The 18,869-nt window shown below is 41.5% G+C and overlaps 1 long non-coding RNA gene across 1 annotated transcript in view; it reads right to left on the bottom strand.

Annotated features, from left to right (window-relative positions):
- The window catches only part of LOC142874357 (uncharacterized), a 39,399-nt gene extending 23,050 nt beyond the window's left edge, over positions 1–16,349 (bottom strand). Inside the window, exons 1-2 of the long non-coding RNA XR_012922169.1 lie at positions 16,285–16,349; positions 5,191–5,268 (exon numbers count right to left, since the gene is read on the bottom strand). This is a non-coding gene — a long non-coding RNA (uncharacterized LOC142874357). The remainder of the gene's footprint in view (positions 1–5,190; positions 5,269–16,284) is intronic.
- Positions 16,350–18,869: the final 2,520 nt, after the last annotated feature.

The following is an 18,869-nucleotide window of genomic DNA, read 5'->3' on the forward strand; positions in this document are numbered from 1 at the left end:
GTAAATGCACACCAGACGGAATATGTCTTGAGTTTCCTGAGGACTCCTCTATTTACAGTGATGTGTTCTCTGGATATACTTCCGCCTCTTCATTATATTTGATATATACCCCCAGATAAAGATCTTGACACTCTATCTAACACTCTATGGACTAAAAATAAATTCCACTTTTATGGGAAAAATAATTGGAGCAGAACCTATTAAAGTTTATAAATATCCTGCCAAATCATCATCAAACTTCCCTGTTATACCTTGAAACCAGGAGTAAAGGAGGAACTCAAAACTATAGGTGAAGGCCTTATATCCAAAGGCATAGTACCTTGCCCGAGCCCTTGCACCACTCCCATCCTGCCAGTGAAGAAATTACACAGATAAGAGTATTATTCATTTTTTTTTTTTAATTTCTTTAGGTTTACTTTGTGTCCTAGGATATGGTCAATCTTAGAGAATGTCCCGTGAGCTGATGAGAAGAACGTGTATTCAGTGGATTTGGGGTAGAATGTCCTGTAGATGTCAGTCAGACCCAATTGTTCTAGAGTTTTGTTTAAGTCCATTATTTCTTTATTAATTTTCTGTTTGGAGGATCTGTCTTGAGCCGTCAGTGGGGTATTGAAATCTCCAGTGATTATGGAGTTGGTATTAATCCATTTGCTTAGATCCAGTAAGGTTTGCTTTATGAAACTGGGTGCACCTAAGTTGGGTGCATAAATATTTAAAATTGTTATCTCTTCTTGTTGAACTGTGCCCTTCACCATTATGTAATGACCCTCTTTGTCTTTCACTACTTTTGTTGGTTTAAAAACTAAATCGTCTGTAATTAGAACAGCCACACCAGCCTTCTTTTGGCTTCCACTTGCCTGGAATACTGATCTCCACCCTTTTACTTTTAGTCTATATGCATCCTTGCAGGTTAGATGTGTTTCCTGAAGACAGCATATACTTGGCCTGTATTTTCTTATCCATTCAGCCAGAGAAAAGAATCCCTTTTCAATAAATGGTGCTGGGAAAACTGGATAGCCACTTGTAGAAGGTTAAAACAGGACCCACACCTTTCACCTCTCACAAAAATCAACTCACGCTGGATAACAGACTTAAATCTCAGGTATGAAACCATTAGAATTCTAGAGGAAAATGTTGGAAACACTCTCCTAGACATCGGCCTAGGCAAAGAGTTTATGAAGAAATCCCCAAAGGCAATCAAAGCAGCAACAAAAATAAATAAATGGGACATGATCAAACTACAAAGCTTCTGCACAGCCAAAGAAACAGTCATGAAAGTAAACAGACAACCTACAGAATGGGAGAAAATTTTTGCATCCTACGTATCTGATAAAGGGCTGATAACTAGAATATACTTAGAACTCACGAAAATCAGCAAGAAAAAATCAAATAACCCTATTAAAAAGTGGGCAAAGGACATGAACAGAAACTTTTCTAAAGAAGACAGAAGAATGGCCAACAAACATATGAAAAAATGCTCACCATCCCTAATCATCAGGGAAATGCAAATCAAAACTACAATGAGATATCACTTAACTCCAGTGAGAATGGCCTTTATCAACAAGTCTCCAAATAACAAATGCTGGCGTGGATGTGGAGAGAGAGGAACACTCCTACACTGCTGGTGGGACTGCAAACTAGTTCAACCTCTGTGGAAAGCAATATGGAGATACCTTAAAGCGATACAAGTGAATCTACCATTTGATCCAGCAATCCCATTGCTGGGCATCTACCCAAATGATCCAATGACACTCTACAAAAAAGACACCTGCACTCGAATGTTCATAGCAGCACAATTCATAATCGCAAGGCTGTGGAAACAGCCCAAGTGCCCATCAATTCAAGAATGGATTAATAAAATGTGGTATATGTATACCATGGAGTACTATTCAGCTCTAAGAAACAATGGTGATATAGCACATCTTATATTTTCCTGGTTAGAGCTGGAACCCATATTACTAAGTGAAGTATCCCAAGAATGGAAAAACAAGCACCAGATATATTCTCCAGCAAACTGGTATTAACTGAGTAGCACCTAAGTGGACACATAGGTACTACAGTAATAGAGTATTGGGGAAGGGGGGAGAGGGGGCAGGGATATACATACATAACGAGTGATAGGCGCACCATCTGAGGGATGGTCATGCTGGAGACTCAGACTTTTGGGGGGAGGGGGGGAAGGGCATTTATTAAACTTTAAAATCTGTACCCCCATAATATGCCGAAAAAAAAAAAAAGAGTATTATTCATTTGTTCATGATCTCAGGAAAATCAACAAAATTGTTATGTCTTGCTTCCCAGTAGTACCTATACAGAATCCCACTCTGTCATTAATTTTGCTCAAAGCCACCTGCTTCACTGTATTGGGTTTCTTTTCTTTTGCTCAAGCAGTTTTCTGTGTGCTTCTAGATCAGGACAGTCAATACCTAGGCCTTCACCTGGGGGTGGATGAACAACAATACCCCTGGACAGTTCATGCCCCAGGGGTTCACTGAGGCTCCCTCTTATTTTTCCCAAGTTCTCAATCAAGACTTAGAAGAACTAAATTTTACTTGTGAGTCAGTTTTGATGCAGTATGTACATGACCAGATGATTTCCCCCTTTTCTTAGAGAGCAAGGAAACTGGTGGAAAGGATTCCATTTACTTGCTCTCAGCCTTAGCAGAAAAGAGACATGAAGTTTCAAAAGATAAATTACAATTTTTTCAAACCACAGTTCTTTAATTAGGACATAATCTATCTAAAGATGGTAAAACACTCTCCTCTGGTAGACTAAAGACTATTGGAATTTATCCTAGATGCCTCACAAAATGAGAATTTAGAGAATTTCTAGGTTTAACTAAATATTGCAGACAATGGATGCTACATTTTTCTGAGCTTGAAATACCTTTTAATGAATTGGCCAAGTCCTCAGTAAGAGATCCTCTCTTCTGCTGGCTAAAATATAAATTCTGTAACCACAAGGAGGCTCTTCAACAGCCTCCTTTAGGCACCCCTGACTATAAAAAGCCACTTTGTCATTATGCATGAGTGATCGGGATAAGCCCTGTCCTTTAACTCAATTTCATGAAAACCATCAAAAACCCATCACTTACTATAGCCTCACTCTGGAACCAGTTGTAAAGACTTATAGTCCTAGTCTTAGGGCAACAGCTTCCACTGCAAAATTTGCTGATGTTTCTGTAGAACTATTCCCAGGCTTTCTACTTGACATCATGATTCCTCAGGCAGTGTAGACATTGCTACTGACAGAGAGCACACAACACTTTTCAAACAGCTGACTAACTTCTTATGAGATTCCGTTACCTCTCCCTCTTCACTTATACTATACTTCCCTATTCACTGATGCAATACCTAAATCCTCCCCTCTTTTACCCCAACCAGAAGAGGGGGAACCTCATGACTGTCAGACTTCAGTTAAGAAGCTTTTTATAACTCACTCTCATTGTGAACTCCGACCCAATGTTATTTGTTGGTAAATCATACTTCAAAACTGATATTGGAGATTATCAAGTGGGATATATTGCCACTAATTTAGGCTCTGCATTGGAAAATAGTGCTCTATATGAAGTAAAATCAACTCATATGACAGAATTTATTTTACCTACTAGAGCATTCATTAGCTAAAGACCAGATGGTAAACAACACCTAGCATGAAGCAGCGCATGACTTTTGTATGCTTTAGAGACGAAGGCAGTTGGTCACTTTTGCTGGAACTCCCATGAAAATGTAAAGCAAATATTAGATGCACTCTCTTTCTAGATAGTTGGCTTTTTAAAGTTTGAGGTCCATACGAAAAAAAGATAATATGGAAACTGAAGAAAATATTCTAACAGAAGTTTATTCCAAACAAGAAGCCTTAACCAAAGTCATTATCTTATATAAATGTTCAAAGGAGTGGTCTCTGGAGGGATTCAAAGAGGCTATTATAAAATATCAATGAGTCAACTTTGACTTTGAAAAGGAAGAATGGAAAAAATCTGGTTCTACCCTTCACCCACAGCCTCTCTGGCTTCCTCACAAGATGGTTACTTGTGGGCAGTGGATGATATCAAACGGACATTTGCTATATTTCTCCAGGAAACCAATCACTGTGGCTGTTATGGGTTGGATTGTGTAGCCCCCAAAAAGATATGTTGAAGTACAAACCCCCAGTACCTCAGAATGTGACCGTGTTTAGAAACAGCGTCACTGCAGATGTAACTAGTTAAGATAAGGTCGTTCTGGAATAGGGTGGGCCCCTAATCCAATGAGACTAGTTTCATTAAAGAACATGGCCATGAGAAGATGGAGACGTGAGGGAATGCCATGTGAAAATAAAGGGTTGGAGTGATCATCTACAAGCCAAGGAATGCCAAAGATTGCCAGCAAAGCCCCAGAACCTAGGACAGGGTAAGGAAGGACTCCTCTACTGGTTTCAGACAGAGCTCAGGCCTGCTGACACCTGGATTTCAGACTTGGCCTCCCAAGCTGTGAGACAGTGAATTTCTGTTATTTTAAAAGACCTGGTTTGTGGTATTTTGTTACACTAGTCATAGGAAACTAATACGGTAATATAGACAAACTGGTAACTGTCTTAAATCAACAAATTTTGAGGAGGCAGGCAAGGCTATTTTTAGGTCATGGGTCACTGTTAACAATGTAACATAACCCTGTAAAGCTGGACCGCAGCCAGAAACAAAGCCTAACCGTCCTCTGAACACGTTTACGTGCATTTCACTCAGCTTCCACCCTCCATGGGGTTTGAATATGTCTTAATTATTGTATATCTATTTCAAGATGGTTTGAAATACTTCCTTGCTGAAAAACTATAGCCTTCACAGTTACTAAAAAAGTTGCTTGATTTGTGTTTCCAACCTAGGGCATAACAACTTGTATATCAAATGACTAAGACACACACCTTACAGAAACTATTATAAAACTAAACAGTCCTTTTTCCAGAATCTTCTGGAAATGTTAAAAGGACCAACATTACCTTCACATTAAAATTAGCAAGACTTGAGCTCCCCTGGCTGTCAGCGCTCCTGCTAGCCCTCATGGCCATATGATTCGCTCTCTCAGCAGCACACTGATTATCCCCTTAGAACTAGTAACTGGAAGTCACATGCATTTAGGGATTTCCTCTTTAATACGAGTCTGCCCTGATGCATGCAGACGCAGTGAAATACTGCAAGGGACTCGTATAACATACCCAGTCTTATCGCCGACTGGTTAAGGTTGCCTTCCCACAACATCTGCCTCTTCATGATCTCCAACCAGGAGGTTATGTCTATTGGAAGAGACAACAGAAAAACTGCTCTTGAATCTTATTGGAAGTGTCGAAGTAAAAAATAAAAATGTAGTAATGAATTTCTACGTTTAATGTTTTATTTGGGAAAAAGGAATTGCAATTTGCAGCATACACATAGACTGAGTAGTCTTTAGTATGTCCAAAGAACACTAAGAAGTTTGAGATTTTGTTAAAAAGGGAACTGCTATCTACTGTTCTTGATAAAGTTCACTGACACCAGTAAACCTCTGGGGAGCTGGCAAGCTCTGATTGGTGAGTGATGGAGGTGGGCAACATTAGTCCTAGAATTGCAGTAAGTTATCTCAGCAGTTGTAGATAAAACTGGTGTCAGCTTACAATAGGAAGTTTCAACAGCCAAATTTGCAGAGACCTACATTTCTAGAGCAATGTAATGTGTCCTGAATGGTTTTTTTTCTCCCTGTCTTCTCCTGTCAGTTTTGGTTGAGTGTGACAAAAATGACCCAATTTGTATGATCAACTTTCACAGAGGAGACCTTGTCAGATACTATTGACAACAAATACAGCAATGAAAGTTCAGGGAGTCAAAGCTTGGGTTCATGTTTCATAACTAAAGAAGCAATTCAGAATTCTACCCAATTGTGGGAAGAGGGGATGGGTAAACACATCTAACAGGTGTGGTGCGCACCATCCGGGGGATGGACATGCTTGAAGCTCTCATTCGCATAGGGCAAAGGCAATCAATATGCGTCACCTAAACATCTGTACCCCCATAATATGCTGAAATAAAAAAAAAAATTAAAAACAAAACAAAGAAAGAATTCTACCAATTGGAAGACAATTCTAATGGGAAAACTCAAACTAAATATTCTCATAGATAGATCCTCTAGAAGCAGTTAATCTTCAGAGGTAGATAATTGACATAAGACTTTCGGAATGACAGATGACCTTGGATAGTGGACCCAACACACTGGGCCAAGACGCTTGCCTAATTCCTGTTTTGTTTTTTTCTGCTTGCTTATAATCATTCTTCTCATTTTCTATGAAACTCTGGTTGTCATCCACTTATATGGTTCCATTTCTATTTTCTTTCCTATTTACCATAATATTTAGGTCAGAACATAATCTTTCTAAAAATATTTTTTTGTAGAGATCTGGTCTGCTATGTTGCTCAGGTGGTCTTAAACCCCTGATCTCAAGTTATCCTGCCAGCTCAGCCTCCCAAAGTGCTGGGAGCACAGGTGTGAGCAATCATGCCCAGGCTAGGTCAGAACATAATCTATTTCCATACTTAGATGATCTTAAACATTATCCATTGTCCTCAATCATACTGATGGCTGGATATGCCATTCGAGTGGATGTGTGAAAAACAAACTTAGTTTCTTCCTTCTATAGTCTCACATTGTCACACAACACTTCTGACACCAGGTGTGTGTCGGTTTCCCCTACACACCAAGCAAGTAATCCTCTAGTGGACACCAATTGAATATCCTATAATTCAACTCAGTTCTGACAGTATCTACCTGTAGACAGCATCAGATCCCACAGGTTGAGCACTCAATCCCCAAGACTGCTGCCCCCAACTTCAGATGCCAACTGCAAGTCCCAGGTTGTTTTACCTGTGTTTCCAACAGACCTTTAAATTGGAGCTCCCATGACCCCCTTGTTGGGTTTGGTTAATTTGCTAGAGTGGCTCACAGAACTGAGGGAAATACATTTACTGGTTTATTGTAAACATCAGATGAAGAGATGGATAGGGCAAGGTATGGGGAAAGGGATGCAGAGCTTTGATGCTCTCTCTTCTTGTGCCACCCTCCAAGAATCTACACATATCCAGCTATCCAGAAACTCTCTGCACCCAGTCCTTTTGGGTTTCTAAGGAAGCTTAGTTCCATTACATAAGCATGATTAACTGAATCATTGGCCATTGGTGATCAGCTTAATATTCAGCCCCTCTTTGCACCCCAGAGATTTGGAGGAAAGTTCCAACCCTTTAATCCTGCTTTGGTTTTTTCTGTGACCAGACCACATCCTGAAGTTACGTAGGAGCTGCCAGCCAACAGCCAACTCAGAATACAAAAAGACACCATCACTTTGGAGATTACAAGGATTTTAGGAGTTGCATGCCAGAAAATGGGGATGAAGACCAAATATATAGGGTAGTACTCCTTTATCTGTGGGGGATATGTTCCAAGACTCTCAGGGCATGTCTGAAACCTTGGATAGTACCAAACCCTATATTTACTATGTTTTTTCTTATATATACATAACTATGATAAAGTTTAACATGTATTGGGCACATTAAGAGATTAACAACAATAACCAATAAAATAAAACAATTGTAACAACATGCCCACATCACTACTCTTGTCCTTTGGGGCCATTATCAAGTAAAATAAGAGTTATTTAAACATAAGCACTGTGATACTGCAGTAGTAGCTCTGATAACCATGATGGCTCCTAAGTGACTAACAGGTGGGTAGCATCTACAGTGTGTACAATTCAACCCCTGGGTGGGACAGAGTGGGACTGCATGAGATTTCATCAAGTTACTCAGAATAGCTCGCAATTTAAAACTTATGAATTGTTTATTTTTGGAATTTTCCAATTAATATTTTTAGACCAAAGTTGACCTCAAATTACTGAAACCACAGAAAGCAAAACAAGAGGTAAGAGAAGACTGCCATGTTTCACACTATCACACCACCCATTACCAGGCCTCCTTGACAAAAATCTCTGGACAATTTCAGTCTTACCAAGCAAGACTATAAAGAATTATAGCCAATGGCATTTCCACTGGCAACTACATAAACAAATGACATTAAAACAACGTATGACTTTCTAAGTGTCCCTCTATCCTAGAAAAAGAATCAATTAATATAATCAATTCACCAGGCAATAGGTAATTCTAAATGCAAATGAACAACTCTTATAAGAGTGATGGGCCAACTAATTGCCACCTGGAAGGGACTAACAGCTCCAAATATGTATCCCGGCTAATGGACGTGGCCTTGGTTCTGACCTCACCTCATGAGCAACTTATTTTTTCTTGTCTCTCCATGTTCCCCTGCTGCATACTGTATCCTTTGTGGCCAGGACAGTTGGTCCTATTTGTCTAAGACTAATATTGCATAAATTTTAGGAATGGTATTCAAAGACTTTCTGTACACAAAGGCACTAGTTCTATAAATCTAGGTTGGAAATTTGACCTCAGACATGAGCTCCAAAATGAGGCCACTCTTGATTACCCAGGCACTCACCTGGGGGCATTACTGACTTGTTCTTTCTGTGAATAATCACAGCAATGTTCTGAATGGTGGAAATTATACAAATAGGAAAAACTGCAAGAAAGTTATCACTAATTCTGGAAGAAGTTATTAATCCCATCATCTCTTCCCTACATAAAATACAGATCAGTCTCAATTCAGTAGTGCAAGTAATGATAGACATTCACATTTCTGTAGATTTCTTGTGGGCTACTCATGGTAGTATCTGTGTTATTGCTAATACTTCTTGCTATGTTTGGATCAATGAAACAAGCTAGGTATAGCAGACTCTGTATCTCATGTTTCCTTATGAAAAAGAGATAACTATTATTCTAAGGTTGATTCTCATGATCTATGGTCAATTTCTCTCTTAGTCTGGGTTAGGCAGTTAGAATTCCTGGTTCTGTAGCATTTTGCAGGGACAATTACTCTTGTTTTGGTCATAGCTGCCATGGTGCTGGTCCACTGCATTCTATGCAGGGTCTTAAATGCTTCTGTGTAGCTGTTCTTTCATTAGGTGATTGCTATCATGATACAACAACAAAAAAGTCAAGAATTTTGGTAAATCTCAAAACAATAGAATGTAAAAAAAGAAAAAGACAAAAAGGTCAAGAAGATCTCATAATATAGTTGATCATGGAGACAACTAGATAATATCAAAGTGCTGAAGATCTGGGTTGCTAGCCTTTACTGAATTGGTCAATCTCTTGCAAACAAGAGAATGACCCAGATGGGGGACTGAGAGAATAAATATTCAGATGAACAATGGTCAGATTATATGACAATAGAATTCTGATCCACAATCTTGGAAGCCACCCGAGGAAGCCAAACCACATCATTGGCAATGATTGGTCCCACATGTTGAGGACATGGTTAGTGACTGTTTTGCCCTATTTTGCCCCTGTCCCAACTCAGGAATAACCAAAGAGAGTAAAATATGCTCCCAAACCAATCTCATAAGATGCTCTGATTCTAATGAAGCCACTTCCAGCTTCCCCTTGTCCGCATTCTCCAATCAGAGGCAGCCTCCCTGCACCCTCTTTTCCCTGGCTCTAAAGCTTTCCCACTCCCAAGCTCTGAATAAATCACCTGTTCTCGTTTATTTCCACAGTAAGATGCAGGTCAAGATTCTTCTATTCACATTTGAAATGGTGAAAAGTAGCATCATACCAGAAATATTTGCTTTTTTACTTTGTTTAGGTAAGCAGAAAGGACAAGCTTCTGACTCTTACAAAGCACACATATCACTTCAGAGAAACACGAGTTGTGGAAAGTGATGTCTGCTTTTGCTCTGTATTATCCATAAAGCACAGCCAACATCTTCCTTTAACGAGCTGGTGTGTGGGGATGTAGACGTGATCACATTGAAAGGATTGACAATAAGATTACAACTAGAAACTGAACCCCCGAAGTAACATAGCTTCTGTGTTTGCAGCCTTTTTTTCTGAATATAAAATGTACTTCTTTATGTAACTCCTGAGAAATCTTAGCACTTGATCTCATAAGAGGTAAGTAAAATGCACACATTAAAAGAAATCAAGTACTTTAATGTCTCCGAAAATGACAGGTCTTTCCCCTCTGTGAGCCGTATTCTGATTTACCTTGAAAGCATTTAAAGAATATTCTAGGACACCAAGAGACCAAGGTTATTCAAATAAGTTTGAATTCCCTTTATTCTCTCTTTATTCCCAATGAGTTTCAGCGGCAACTGCAGTCCCTTGCCCTGTCCCCAGCCTTCTTCAGGAGTAGAGGTTCCTCAAGGCTCCCATACACTCAATAACCAAAGCCATCACGGCTTTCTCAACCACACGGCTGGTCAAGACACCGCAGGCTCGTGCCCTCGCAGGCACACAAGAACAACTGTTCTAGCAAATGCTGGTTGGGGATGAGGTGCATTTTCTTTTTTTTTTTTTCTTTTGAGACAAGAGTCTCAGTCTGTTGCCCTGGGTAGAGTGCAGTCACGTCATTGTAGCCCACTGCAACCCCAAACTCTTGGGCTTAAGTGATCCTCCTGCCTCAACCTCCCAAGTAGCTGTAACTACAGGCACGTGCCACCACACCCAGATAACTTTTTCTGTTTTTGGTAGAGACAGGCTCTCGCTCTTGCTCAGGCTGGTCTCAAACTCCTGACCTCAAGTGATCCTCTGGCCTTAGCCTCCCAGAGTACTAGAATTACAGGCTTAAGCCAATGCACCCAGCTGAGATGTATTTTCTAACCACTCTCATTGCTGCTCCCCAGGAAGAAGTTTTACAGCTGCTATGACACCCAGTTGCAACTTCTTTTACCTTGTTTGGAATTCAACAGGGGTAAGTTCCTTCTTATTATTATAGCTATATATAAAGCAACCAAGAATAATCTTTAGACCAAAGCTGACCTTTTGTGTATATGGTTTGTTTTCCTTCTGTGCTGTGGATGTTCAGCCTGTCCATGAGTATGGCAGTGGAGGGGACTGGCATAAGATAAACTGGAGAAGGTAGGAGGGATGGAATGACCCAGCGCTTCATAGGCCAGAGTAAGCAACTTAGATTTTATTTTGAATGCAATGGGTATTGGGGTATTTTAGGCCACAGAATGACTTTTTTTTTTAGTGATATTCTTTAACCCATTTATGGGTTAAAGTGGATTGTGGAGAATATTTGCCACAGAATGGTTAAGTCAAGGGAGGCCCCTACAAGGGGTCTCCTGTAATACTAAATGAAGTTATCACCAAGCTTCTACATAAAGCAGAAGTAATGGTTTGTACATAGACATAGAATCTATAATGAGTTGTACTTTGAGTTCTAAACTCAGGTTGAGATGGTAGGAAGAAAGTGGAGCCAGGAAATAGTTAAGATGAAAAATCTAGTTTTTGGGATTTCATTAAGCAGAACAGATCATCCTTATCCTCCTTGATTATAAGACCCCAACTTTTCTTTTCCATGCTAGAGAAGGCAATTTAAAGGATAATTTACAGGCTAAGTAAGCCTTCAGGAATTTATTAAGTCCCACAGTCCATGCTGTGCCCTGGCCCCTGTTGGACACAACTTCCCACAGCACCAAAACTGTTCTCCAGCTATAACTGTTCCCAGGACCATATGCTAAAGCAGTGGTCCCCAACCATTTTGGCCCCAGGGATCAGTGTCAGACCAGTGAAAGACAATTTTTTCACAGATCGTGGCTAGATGGCAGAGACGGGGAGTTATGCCAGTGATGGGGAGCAGCTGTAAATACCAATGAAGCTTCACTTGCTCACCTCCACCTCCTGCTGCGTAGCCCAGCTCCTAACAGGCCACGGACCAGTGCCAGTCCACCACCTGGGGAGGTGGTGGTAGCCACGGTGCTAAAGCATTTCTCTGCTGTCACAGCAGGCTGATGAACTCACCGCTCTTCATCAAATTTATTAAATGAATAAATATAATCTTTCTTCCTTCTAATTAGAAAATTAATAAATGTTATTTCCTAAAAATAATGATTTTCATCACCCCAAAATAACTTAGCTAAAATTTTGGTACCATCCTTTGTGTCTTTCTTATGCACTCATTTATAATATAATGTGATGTACAATGAGAATTTGTGGAGCAAAGAAGTTGTTTAATTTTTTAAAAAATAATCCTGAAGTTACTAGCAATATTAAATCCTTAAAGTTAAATCAATTTACATGGGGGAACATCCCTTTTTGTCTATCATAAACCACTTGGGCAGTCCCTCCATTATAGAAACATAAGGCAAGTGTCCAGCCCAAGTGATACGAGGTTCAGGGGATGAGCACAACTAAATATTTGCCTTATCGGTGGTCCAGCGGATGAGAATGCAACTCACACATATATCTATTTCACATTTGCAGACTTATAGAGATACCAAACAGCCATTTGTGCAGAAGGGAGGTGGATCCAAACCATTCCTCTTTGAGCTTCACAGCCATTGAGAACATGTTAGATGGCATCCCAGACTCAGACGTGTTGGGAGAAAAGGGCAACAAGGGCCCATCTAAGGAAATCCAACATACGTGGAATGAGGTACTGGCTGGGACCAAACCCTTGGGTCTCTGCTGACAGGGGAATGCGTGGCAGATGCTGACATCGGTGTTGGAGTTGCCGGTGGTGCCAGGCGTCTGTTGAAATGGACGGTGGAGAGTGTTCAGGCGACTTGTCCTGACAGGTCAGTCACAGGCCAGAAGAAAACAGAGAGGCAGATTCATCCCAGCCAGGGTTGTGATAGTGACACCATGCACAATGGGGCAGAGAGGCTATGGAAGTGGCTGTCACATGAGGGCATACATAGAGGTGCACATTAAATATACAGATTTCAAGGCCCCATTCATTCCAGATTGGACAGGGCCCAGGAATTTGCATTTTAACAAGTACCCCAGGTAATTCAGAGGCAATAGTTCAATGATCATACTTGGAGAAACTCAGTTTTTAGTAATAGTAGAAGAGAAGAAATGATAAATAATAGGCTCTATTTTTCCTAAGCTAGATAAAATAAAAAAATGAATACAGCAGAGGCCTAATAGATAGGGAGAAAGTAAAGTGAAATGGATAGAATGGATGAAGTTCCTAAATATCAGGATGAGGGGAATTTCATCCTGAATAGAAAATGAGTAAGAAGCATTTTTTAAGCAAGATAAATGTCACATGTGAGGTTTTTTGCTACCATGTATTAAAATATATCTCACGTTAAAATAATTAAAACTGTGGTGTTTGTTCAGAAATCAGCATATCAACAATGAAATTAGAGATTCTAGAAGCTGAACTGTGTATGTGTGAACACAGTGAATGGTAAAGGTGACATTATAAATGTGCAGAGTCACAGAATATTAACAAGGTGACATAATATTGTGTGGAAAGGACATTTTGAGGGGGAGCTGTCTTTTGTGTCACATCACCCACAGGAAGTATGAGCACATGTCCAATAATATTTAATTAGTGGACATTTTTGAACACCAAGAGATACACAATTGCTCAATACTCAATGCTCTATATGGAGAGGCAGGAGAGACTGACTCCAGGTGCCTCCAGGGGGCTGGAGAGCTAATACTGAGTGAGTAAGCAGTACTTAATTTGGCAATACATTTTCAACATCGTATCTTGTCACTTTAGAGTGATCTCTATAGATAGAATAGAACCAAGAGAAATAGAGAAAGGTGGCAGTAAACAAACATGCTTAGATAAAGAATGCAAAATAACTAACTAAAGGCTTGAGCTAACTCCAAATTGGTACAAATACTAAAATCACATTCCTGTGATAATGAGGAAAAGCCACGACCTCAAGCTTTATAGTCAGGAAGAACGTTCTATGGGAATTTTGTGAAAGGATTATTCAGCCCTCAAAGTGAGAGTGAAGAGAGTGGTGGCTTTTGGTACCTACATTAGAGCCAGCCTTGGAATGGTTTTAGATCAGTAGAATTAATCTCCGCTTAGAACAGTGATCGTTTTGGCAAGGACCATCACCTTGGAAGAGATTATAGAGCCCTTAGCAACTTTCACTTGCACATCTTATGTATGCTTTTAGATACTCTGGTATCTAAAACTAAGAAAAATGCAATTAGCTACAATTTCACATCTTCAGGAAGACACTCCTGTAAATTTAAAGGGACATGTCTTCATTTACATTTACAGCACCATTCCCATCATCCAAAAAAAGTCTTAAAAAGCCAATTCTTATCTTTCATTCAAGGGGGGAAATAAGAGGCATTTTTGCTCTTCAGAAAATCAGTACGATGGGCTGCACTATAGAAATAACTGGAAACCAACTTTCACAACATGACACGGGCAGCCCAAGCTGTCTGTGTTTGCTGATGAACGCAATGGGCGCCACAGCTCTGCATTTACTGAGACCAGCGCAGTGCTCTGTGCTTCACAGGCTCCCATGGTTCATCTCACGACAGCCACACAGTGAACACCCTCATTCTACACCCAGAAGAACAGGCTGAGGCACAGAGAGGTGCCTTAACCACAAGCCCTGGCCACCCAGCAGGTGAGAGGTGGAGCTAGCATGCAGAGCCACACCAGGTCCACGCACCCTCGCCCACCTTGCCACACTGTACTCCGCAGTTCCTATGTACCCTGGGTCGTGAAGGGGTATATGGGGTGAAGAATTCTACACCAAACTATCTTAGCCCTCCAGGATGAGTTTGCGTGCTATTCCCTTTATTACTAACTATAGAAAAAATCCTTACTCTTGCCCAAAGAGACAAGCTTGCCCAAAGATAAAAAAATCAAAGCTTTAAAATGTTTCCTTTTCCTATACTTCCCATTTCTATTATCTCTTATTTCCTCTTCCAACTGGAATTTCTCTGGTCGCAGGCCCTGGTTTACCTTATGGCTAAATCATCCATAAGCTTCCAGGGTCTTCCCTCACTTCCCAGTAACTCTCCTTTCTAATGGACCCTGTGTCCCCTGTCCTGATAATCGTCCCCTGTGCTGATAATTGTCCCAAATGAAAGGTCTGCTCCAACATATTTCAAAAGCACGCCCTGTGTTAAAAGGATGAATCTATAAAACCCAGACTTTGCATGATAAGACCCTCCTGAGTGTCTGCTTTGGAATTAACTTCCACCTGACCCCTCATCCTAAAAGCTCAACTTAGAGCCTTTCTTCCGGCACTCAACTATGCCCAGCCCCATTTTCCTGATCTATAGGACTCCCATCTTTGCTTAGGCAAGTACCATAACTTCTCCAGGCCGTTAAGATCTCTGCAAAGTCAGTCCATTCTACCGTGTCCTTATGTTTCTCTCACCTCTTACATTGATTTCTGTCCCACCTTCACAGGCTATATTTCTATGTCATGTCAGGTATTAATGTGCCACTTTCATGATTATATCTACATAATTTATCTATCATATGATAATAATATAAATATATATTATCTATTATTTATATATTATCTGCATAGATATTTATGCATTTATATATTTATAATTTATATATTATCTGCATAGATATATTTATATATTATCTGCATAGATATATATTTATATATTATCTTCATAGATAATATATAAATCTGTATATATTTATATATTATCTACATAGATAATATATAAATCTTTCATTATCTCAGAACCTAGAAGCTTAACAATATACTTAATAATATAGTAATACATTCTCTTTTCTCAACAATCTTCTCTATTTTCTGATTCTCCCATATATTTTCTCCTTTTTCCCTCCGTCATTATCTTTCTTTTACATTCCTTTTTCCTTTCCATTATTCTCATGTGACTGATGTTTCATGAAACTTGAAGCCCATTTTTTTTCTTATTTCTTGCTTAATTCGTTTACTGAGGAATCACGTGGGGAAACCTAGTGTACAACCTCTCTGCATTTAGAATCAGTTGGGCTTAATTTTTTTTCGAATCCCTATTTTCTTATCTGTGATTTGGTGATAATAATCATACCTACAGAGCAGGGTTATTTTGAGCGCTTTGGAAAGTATAGTGCTTATCACAGAGCCTGAAATGGTAGCCCTGGAAATGTGTCGCTAGGCATTATGTTCGGAACATTCCCCCTGCTTTCAAGTATACTGCTGTTTCATAGAGGAGAGAAAAAATAATGATAAAATTAAAAAGTTAATATGAAAATGAAATTTTTTGCATCAACCTAAGTCTCCTGGGCCCCGGAGCGCTCCAGGGAGCGTGGGCGGCCCCGGGGAGTGAGGTCTGGGGTCCAGGAGGGTGGCGGGATGGAGCCGGGCGGCCGGGTTCCTGGCTCCCCCCCTCCTCCCGCGGCTGCACGTCTCGCAGCGGCTGCGTCGCGTTTGACCCAGGCGTCCCACACCTCCGGCTTTCCTTACCTCACTCCCGGATGCCATGCGGCCCTGGGCGCCTGCTGGGCCGGGGAGAGCTCGCGAGGAGCAGGTGTTGGGCCGTAGAAATGTACAGCCCGTTTGGGAGAGAGACGACCGCCCAAAAAGACTCAGAGTCCAGAGGCTTGATGCAAGAGAGCAAAAGGATTTATTTCCAGCGCAGCGCAGGGGCTAGCAGCATCACCGAGCTAGGGGAGCTGCCACCCCGACTCTCAAGCTTAGGGGTTTTTTATAGGCTAAAACCGCACGCTGGTGGTTAGGGAGTTTAGGGTGGGGGAATTCCACTGGTCTTGTCTTGCACAACTGGTTGCACTCAGTTCCGGGAACTTGCAACAGCTACTTACTGGAAGGGCGAAGGGGTGTGGGGTCTTGGTTTTCTAAAAGCAAGCGTGGTTACAGAAGCAGAGAGCTGGTTAGGCTAGTTTGGGGTCTTACATTCCCCCCTTTTTCTTTTGGAAAGTTTTAATCTTGAAACTACAGGCCTTCATCTCCAGCAAGAGGTTGATAGTGTCGTTGTAGAACCATTAATTGAACTGCGCCGACCTGCTCTCGGACAAACGTCACTAGTCAGCTGAGTATACAAGGCCCAAAGGTTAGGAGCAAGATGAGTATAAGCAGGGGCCCTAGCAAAGTGGAAAGTAAAGTAGTTAACCAGGGGGAACTGTTAAACTAAGACTCAAACTAACCTGCTTGCCGTTCATATTTCCGTTTGCGGCGGGCAGGCCCTTCCCTGACCTTAGCTATAGATTTTCTAACAACTTCCGTATAGTCTGCATAGAAACAACGTTCTTTTTTGAGGGCAGCACACAGTCCTCCTTACTGGAGGAATACTAGATCTAACTCCCTCTGGTTCTGGAGCACTACCTTGGATCAACAGCTGCCCTCAGAGTATTAAACCCTCTTTGCTGCATTGCCAGAGAAGAGATACTAGTTCCTGCCCCTATTGTCCCTAAGCCAAAAGAGTAACCAGGGTTATGGCTGTGAAGGGCTTTCTTTTTCTTTTAAAAATTAGGTTGGTGACTCTTCGCCCTACTATGCCTTTATACATTGTTTCCTCAGTGTGGTATATTATTTTTGGGAACACTAACACTATTATACAGTAATCTTTAGACCTATGTAAGGTTGTTGGTGGGGGTTCGGGGCGGTAAGTACAGCTGTAGGTCTCTATCTTAAAAACATTGGACCAAAAACATAACATCCCCAAAACACAATAACTAACCCCCCCACCGCGACCCGTCCATGTTTGTCACCCAGTCAATCTTTAGATGCTACAACCCCAGTCCAAGTCTGTGTCAGTGGTCCTGGGCTGTTGCCACCACTCGGGTTAGTCTGGTCTTCAGAGGATTCTTCGGGTCTGCAGTTGCTTTCCACTGGTCCTGGCACTGCTCCTGGTCTTTTTTTTTTTATTAGCAGGTCTTACATGGGACTGGTGTAGCCAGGTCGCTATTATTCTATCGACCTTAAGAGCAGTGGGGGTAACAAGAATAATTTGATAGGGGCCCTTCCACCTCGGCTCGAGGGTTCTGTTGTTATGCCGTTTCACCCACACCCAGTTCCCTGGCTGGTGTGGGTGAAACGGGTGTCTGGCACCCTCCTCCTCAGGCCGGTAGATAGCATGGAGGGCCGGCCATACTTGACTGTGGACACGTTGCAGAGCCTGCACCACTTGTAACACTTTTTTTGGGATGTCTCGGAAGAGCCTCAGGGCTCATCCTAGGAACTACAGGAGGGAGTGTGCCGTACATGATTTTAAAAGGGGTTAAACCCAAGTGACAAGGGGTGTTCCGGGCTCAGAACAGGGCGAAGAGAAGGAGGGTCACCCAGTCTCCACCAGTCTCTAGGGCCAATTTAGTCAGGGTCTTCTTTATTGTTCTATTCATTCGCTCTACCTGCCCAGAGCTCTGGGGATTATATGCACAATGTAATTTCCAATCTATCCCCATAGCCCGGGCTAGCCCTTGACTAACTTGACTGACAAACGCAGGTCTATTATTTGATTTTATCCCTTCCAGCAGTTTATACCTAGGGACTATTTCTTCTAATATTTTCTTAGCTACTGTCAAAGCTGTTTCTCCTTTCGTAGGGAAGGCTTCTACCTATCTGGAAAACGTATCTACTATGACCAGTAAATATCGGTACCCGTATTTTCTAGGCTTGACCTCTGTGAAATCCACTTCCCAAAATAGTCCTGGCTGCCTCCCCCTTTCCCTCGTACCTGCGTGGGTCCCTCTGGTCCTCCCCGGCTGCATGACCTGACAGGCTCGGCAACTTTTGACGATGTCATCTGGAACCCGTCCTTGTGACTTGAACCTTAGTTGAGCAGTGTCCAGCAGTTGCAGCATCTTTGACCAACAGGGCCCTGGCTGCGATAATTCGCAAACACACTGGCCACCCCACCACCACCAGATCTAGTTTTTTTTTTTTTTTTTTGACAAGTACGCCACCGGTCTCTTCCAGGGTCCCAGGGCCTGCGTGAGTACTCTCTTGACTATTTCCCCTCTTCTCGTCTATGAACAGGTGAAACTCTTTTGTAGGATCAGGGAGTGCTAGGGCCGGGGCTTCCAGCATGGCTG

The sequence above is a fragment of the Microcebus murinus genome, chromosome 12, assembly GCF_040939455.1.
Source record: "Microcebus murinus isolate Inina chromosome 12, M.murinus_Inina_mat1.0, whole genome shotgun sequence".
Taxonomy (NCBI): Eukaryota; Metazoa; Chordata; class Mammalia; order Primates; family Cheirogaleidae; genus Microcebus; species Microcebus murinus.